Here is a 7,397-nt window from a genome sequence, read left to right on the forward strand (position 1 = left end):
ATTATAGCTAATGCATGCATATAAGAATGTGTGGGATCTATGATTGTTGATCATCGATGATAATTTACATTTGGTAGCTACCAAAAATCTTTAAGGGCTGTATGGATGCTATACCACGTTTCACTATGAATGTCGACAAAGTATATTATTGGCCAAATTGGAAAGAGGCAATTCCAATGAAATTGAATAATTGAAACGTGCTAAAATACTTGGACCTTTAACCCTACATGGTACAAAAGGGTATTTATCAAAAGTGAAGATAAATCACTATGACACAATGTCTATTTATCGAGACATGAGATTATGAATATCTTCCCTTATAGGAATGACAATTTTCAATAAGTACAGTGTTACATATAGCTGTTATATTGACGAGAGATTTATGGCACGTTGTCATCATATATTATGAAGATCTAAAAGCAAAATCTCAAAAGTAAAGTGTCATTATAAGCGTATTGCTTATCAATCCTCAAGGGATTCAAATACATGAATGGTTCAAATGCAAATCCATAAAAGGTTGAAAGAGCCTAAAGCTCACTCATGGAATCAAAGAGTCTAAAGCTAGCTCATATGTACTTATTTCGTTCTAGGCAACGAGATCTAAATTGCCTTAATGAGTACTATGACGAGACTACTATCGAATTCGAATTATGATTATAGTGTTGCAATATATTCTAACTTTCGCAAAGTTATGAATTACATAAATCTCTTGAAGAGCTTATATGAGAAATATCAATACATAAAGATATTGATATTTATGGCTAGGTATGCCATGGTGATTTTTCCTATGTTTTAAACTATACAAAGATAAATGTATCCGTTTCTTTATATTGGCTAGCATTGTTAGTATTGCTTTAACTTTGCAGGTATGAAAATTTGTGATGAGCCCCTATATGCAAAGCACACATGGTCTCACTTCAGTGATAGACACATACATGGTACATGTAGCGTATCGCATACATAAATGAGGCTTGCAACAATCAGGGGGAGATTCTCATCAGGGGAGCATCCAGAAGCATGCTACCTAGGACATATGTGCGTTGTGCTCTTTTTGTCCTTCGACCAGGGTTATTTTTGTCCCACTGGGTTTTTGTTACTTGGCAAGGTTTTTAACGAGGCAACAATAAGCGCGTCCAATATCATCATTCATTGGTGGACATTCAAGGGGGAGTGTTGTAAATATTATTATCTATGAGGATGTCCATGTAAATACTCATTAGTTATGTACTTTGATGTAAACCCTACCTCTATATAAAGGAGGCTAATGAGACTAAATGATAACACTTCTACTTCCTCCCAACTATTCTCTCTTCATCTTCTTCCTACTTTATAACACTTATAATATCATAAACAATATATCTTCATCATTCTATTTTGGTCCATCAAAACCCTTAACCGCTTTTCCGTAATAAGAACTCTCACAATTATATGAAGCTAAAATCAAATCTAAACGGGAGCATAGAACCCAGGATGTCCTCACATAGCTCTGTGATTGTTTGTAATTTTGGTTTTAATGAAAATTTTGTTACATGCACTAAATATATGGAAATTTCAAAATCCACAATTAATCTTATGTAAAATCCGGTTTCATAGATACCAGTAAGGTAAAACAATGAAAATTTTAATAATTTTAAATAAATTTAAGCCAATTAGCGAATGGTTATATTATATTTCCATATCAGATAAGTTCAAATTTCAAGACAATTAGAGAATTCCTTTAGAAATTAAAAAGGAACACATGCGCACACGCACACACACATAGCAGGGTCCTTCTAGTGAGAGATCCATTTTTTTGGCCATTTTAAGGGATCGTTTATTATGCCCACTTTTCGGTCATATTTCCACATCTCAACTGTTCAGCTTTTCGGTCTATATGAGTAGATCAGCTCTGCAAATTTTTAGCCAAATTGATAATCATTAAGGTATTCATAATTGCGATTTACAACTATAAGCATAAAAGGTTCAGGTTGAGATTTGGTTCGTCCATTTAATCTAGTTTAATACCATAGCAATCATCGATTTGGCTGAAAATTTGTAGAAGTAATCTATACATTAGAACTTAAAAACCGAACGGTCAAGATGCAGAAATGCGATTAAAAAATAGGTGCCAAGAGATATCTCTTAAAATGGTCGAAAAAGGGTTCCCCTTAGTGGAAGGACCCTCATATATATATATGTGTGTGTGTGTGTGTCAAATATATATCAAATATATACATATATATATATATATGTAAGGCCTTACCTTTATATATATATATATGTGTGTGTGTGTGTGTGTGTGTGTCAAATATATATCAAATATATACATATATATATATATATATATGCGTGTGTGTGTGTGTGTGTGTCAAATATATATCAAATATATACATATATATATATATATATGTGTGTGTGTGTGTGTGTCAAATATATATCAAATATATACATATATATATATATATATACATATTTTTTTTTTATTATTTTTTTTTCAAATTCATTGGTGGTTAGGCTCATATATACGTCATGCATGAACTGAATTGTTGCTAAAATGTTGTAATTCAAGACAAGTTGTTAAAGTGTGTCTGTGTAGTATTTAAATTTTTGTCATCCAAAAATAAATTTATATAAAAATAAAATATTGACACACTTTTGTTAACAAAATAGTCACAAAAACTGCACATATATAACACTATAGTGAACGAGAATCGCATGAGATTACAATCCGTAAAACATCGTCATGCAATCTATATATCCAATAAGAAAAGTCACTCAGAAATAAACATAAACTAATAATTAATTTTCCATGAATATATATGACCAAATGTCAATATAAATATATTCAATTTTATATGCAATCGATTATTTTCGCAGTAGACAGGCATTAATCGCTTTAGGCTAGCAAACAGTTACGTCCAATGTCATCCAAAAATGCCTTGAGATTGTTATCAGAAGATCCACCTTCACTCACAGCCTCCCTTGCCAACTCCTTCCATTTCTTAGCATTGCTAATTGCTTCTCAACTCTTCACTTCCCATGACCAAATCCAGACACCTCTTGAGCTCCTCACCCACAACAACACCCTCCGCATTCGGTGCTACCCTTACCCCTGTTTTCCACATTTCCTCTATCAACTTGGCATTTGTGCCTTGGTCTGTCCACTGGGGAAATGCAACCACTGGTACCCCACAAACCAAACTCTCCAAGCTTGAATTCCCCCCACAATGTGTTACAAAACAACCCAATGAAGGATTCGAAGGAACCTCCACTTGACTACACCACGGGACTATCATCCCAAGCTCGATCTTCTAGTTCCTCTATGCAACTCAGCTCCTCGTCTTCTTTCTCTTCCTTACCTTGTCCACTCTTTTGGTTTTCTGTAATCACCCAAAGAAACGGACGTCCGGAATCCAACAACCCTTTTGCAATTTCCTCCATTTGAATCTTGGACAGCACGGAAATGCTCGCAAACGAGACGTAGACGACAGACATTTCTGGCTTTGAGTTCAGCCATTCCAGGTACGTTAAGTCCTTCGACCTCTGGAAAAGATCGCTTCCGAATGATTTATTGGACGGGTCCTTGCCGTCTAAGAAAGCTGATGGCATTAAAGGTCCGATTCCGATCAAGTTATACTTGTCTAATGCTTTGAACGCCTCAGGTTCTAGTGCATCAAACGTGTTCACTAGTATGATTGGCCTGCTTTCTTGTCTGAGCTTCTCGAACTGTTCTTCGAAAAATTGGACAGTTCCGTTGTACGGATTCGTAGCAACAATGAAGGAAGGAAGGTCGCAGCTCTTCAGCGCTAGCGGTAATTCTACTGCATAAGAAGGGTCGCCATCAGCAGTAGTATTGCTGTTGATGAGGTTGTCCTAGGGAAAATCCCTCGGCATGTCTTTCTTCAATGAAACTTTCTTTGATAGATACTCAACTACTACCGTCGTTGAGGTTGGCGGTAATGAATTTCTCCCTTGGATCGTCGTCTGCTCGTCTGATAAGGAGCAGGCGATACCCGCTCTGATACCAAATGATGTGGGAAGCATGAACACAATAGCAAGAGCCTCCGTCAATTTTCGAAAGCCATATGAGATGAACTAGAATCCACTAGCAATTACCGGCACAACGGTAAGAAACATAGAGGAACCTCTCTAATATTTGATTTTTTTATTTTATTGATAACTTGAATGAAAATTACAATCTAAGATGTAACTTATATAGGCACGTAGCATAAACCTAATACAACCAGAAAACAAAAAGAACAATTTATTATAGACTAAAAGTAGGAAACCTTATTAAATCTCATTAAATAAAAAACAGAAATAGAATACTAGATACTAAAGAATATTACGCAAATATGTATTTAGAATCCCAACTAAGATTTTGTTCGAGAATTCCGATATATCCAAAAAAGTAATTTATGATTAATTCCATCATTAAGAAATCTATTTGAATACAAATTTCCAATATTCAAATCATTCTTCTTAATGTGAAGACATTTCTTTCTTTTCAAGATTCTTTGTTGAAATTGGGTAAAATCTCGTCCTACATCACATTATGTGTAGATTTATACTTCATTTGTAACTTGGTTGATCGTCTTGTTTAACCTTAAGCTGGTTCATCATCCTATTTAACCTTTTCAAGAGCAATTGAGGTAGATATCACAAAGGATATATATAGATTTGACTCTCTGCAGCCTTGCAAACTGTGGTTTGATTCTTGTCACGATACCTTTGTATCCGGAAATTGTAATGCTAATATTTAGAAATAATTTGTTCAAGAAGGATTGTGGTTCATTTATGCAATTCTTCAACAGGCTAACCAGAACTTTGTCTCTTTATTCATATCTTTCACAGTATTTACAAGTTCTGATACAATTGAATGATCTGAATCTACTCCAATGCTCTATACGAACGACCAAATGAGCTCTTTGTCATCACGACAAGCTTGGTCTTCCTAAATTTTGTTTTAACTGATTTGTTTTTCATCTTAAAAACAAAACCAAACTAGCTGGAGAAATCATGTATGCATATATGTTTTGGTTTAAATATGCTTGTCGGACACCGACCACGTCCTTTCTCATCTTTTTTGTCTCAACCATGTCCAAATCGTCATCTCAAACTTCATTTGTTTTCCTCCCAATCCATTATTTAAACTCTTGATATACTATCGCCACTGTTAATGTTTAAGATTGAGCAGTGGCCAAGTCTCGGTTAACGCTGGTCCGATGGGCGAACTGCTACTTATGATATTCTCAGAGCTTCCGCTACCTGTCAAGAAATACAAAGGGCATCAGAGGAAGACCTCGTTGGGCGGTCTTCTCTTCTCCGATGACTAAGTTAGTCAATGTATTTGTGTTGACAAAATAACAGTAGGTAAGTAGTAAATGCGTAATTAATGAGGAGAGAGGAGATAACCTTTTATAGGTGGGGAAGAGGCTGACCTCTTCCATGTTTTCGATGTGGGACCGATATGCTTAAGTTCCCAGCTTTTGGAGCTTCTAATGCTATCTTGACGCGGCGTGTTGCGGCGTGTTGGCAGTGATCTGGGGGTGAGCTGATGCTCAGGCGGTAGTCTACTTGGCTGTGTTTCCATAGGCACTCCGCTTGTGGGAGTTAGTACCGTTGGTGGTAGCATGAGCGTGGCTCATTATAGCTAATTATGCTTGGCAAATGCTCATGTAAGTACAAGTCCCCCAAGTCCCCAGTCAAGGAGGGCAATCTTGGTTGGGGAGTTGCCTAAGGGTTTGAAGCGTTACTTTCGCTAGACTTGCAAAAGCATAATTAGCGTTAGTGCGTTGTCAACCATGAGCCTACTGAGCAAATGCTTTATACCCTTTCAGGTGGGCCCCTGCTAAGCCCTCCCAGGGAGTCCCCCACTCCTCGGCTAAGATAAACCTCCGTTTGGTCGATGTATTGTCTGTTAGGGGAGCTACGCTGAGCAAGGTGTTGGGTAGCGAGCCCAATCTTTGATACTCGAGTGGTGGGGGTCAAAGTGCCTGATTAGGGCCGTCGTAGACTGTTAATGTGTCCCCGTGTCCCGGAGGGACGTAGCTTGACTGTAGCGCTACGTGGCGGTCGTTGTCAGAATGAGGCGTTGCCTCGGGAATCGCCGTTGGCGGAAGTCCCTCCGTGGATAGTGATCGGCAGGTAGTGTCGCGAGGACCTGACTGGTTGTAGCTCAGTGAGCGATGTTGCGCTCAGCGGAGACTTTGTTGCTTTCAAGATGAAAAGGGAGAAGTCCTGCTAGCGGAGTTGCGCTTAGCGGAGACTATCTCACTTGCAAGACGAAAAAGGAGAAGTCCCTCTAGAGGAGTTGCGCTTAGCGGAGACCGTCTCACTTGCCAGAGGAAAAAGGAGAAGTCCCGCTAGCGAAGTTGCGCTTAGTGGCGACTGTCTCACTTGCAAGACGAAAAAGGAGAAGTCTAGCTAGCGGAGTTATGCCTAGCGGAGACTGTCTCACTTGCAAGACGAAAAGGGAGAAGTCCCGCTAGCGGATTTGTGCTTAGCGGAGCGTCGGTGATTGGTATACTTGCCCCTTTTGACGGTTACTTCAGATAGACGCTTCGTTTGATGGCATCCGACACGTGGTTGTCATGTATTGGGTTAGCATGTGGGATTACGTCCCTGCAGCACGCCCGCCTCCTCGCCATTAATGTGAGTAATTATAGATTTTGTAATCAAGGCGATGCCTTGGTTAATCCAGATAGTAAGTGCGATCGTGGGGCACGTTACTGCTGTCGTGCGATGCCGTTTTTCAGCAAACAGCCTAGATTGGTTTGATGTTGACAAAAAAGATAGGGAAACCACAGTGGTTTTGACATATTCTTCACTTCAAACTCAACTCGTCGTCTTCAAGCCTTGCCTTTTGAGAGCTGAGGATTGTGCCCTGCAAATCGAGTGTTGTTCTTTGCGGAAAGAGAGTTGTCGCCGGGCAGATAATCACCTCTAAGCTCATTGAAGGTTCTGCTATTTCAGGTTGGTAATTTGAGTCTCGCCCCTATTTTATTGCTTCTGTCAGTTTTTTTTTCTTGCGTTTGCTATTTGAAGTGATTTCTGCCATTCCCCGGTGTGTTATGAAGGTCTAGAATGATTTTTGGGGATGGGTTTTGGTGTTTGACAAAGAGTTGAGGTTTATGGATTTTCTAGATGGTCGAATCTGGATTTTTGATGCATATGTTATGTGTTCTTGTTTTGGCACTTCCTAGGTCTTCTGGTTATGGGTGTTCTTGATGTTCTTAGCTAAAATTTGACATAGGGTTAGTGTAGATCTTGTTGGAACTGACTGACTTGGGTTCTAGGGTTTGTGATGGCTAACGTCATAGATATCTCGAGCGGTGAGGATTCTGGGTCTGATGTGTCACTCAGCGGTTCAGATAGGATATTATTGATTTGTTGCGTCTGTCTGCCCTTACAGGAAC

At 38.8% G+C, this 7,397-nt stretch overlaps 1 pseudogene; it reads right to left on the reverse strand.

Moving 5' to 3' along the window:
* Nucleotides 1-2,875: 2,875 nt before the first annotated feature.
* On the reverse strand, nt 2,876-4,116 carry LOC112199211 (annotated as a pseudogene).
* Between the last annotated feature and the right edge of the window lie 3,281 nt (nt 4,117-7,397).

The sequence above is a fragment of the Rosa chinensis genome, chromosome 4 (genome assembly GCF_002994745.2).
Source record: "Rosa chinensis cultivar Old Blush chromosome 4, RchiOBHm-V2, whole genome shotgun sequence".
Classification (NCBI taxonomy): Eukaryota; Viridiplantae; Streptophyta; class Magnoliopsida; order Rosales; family Rosaceae; genus Rosa; species Rosa chinensis.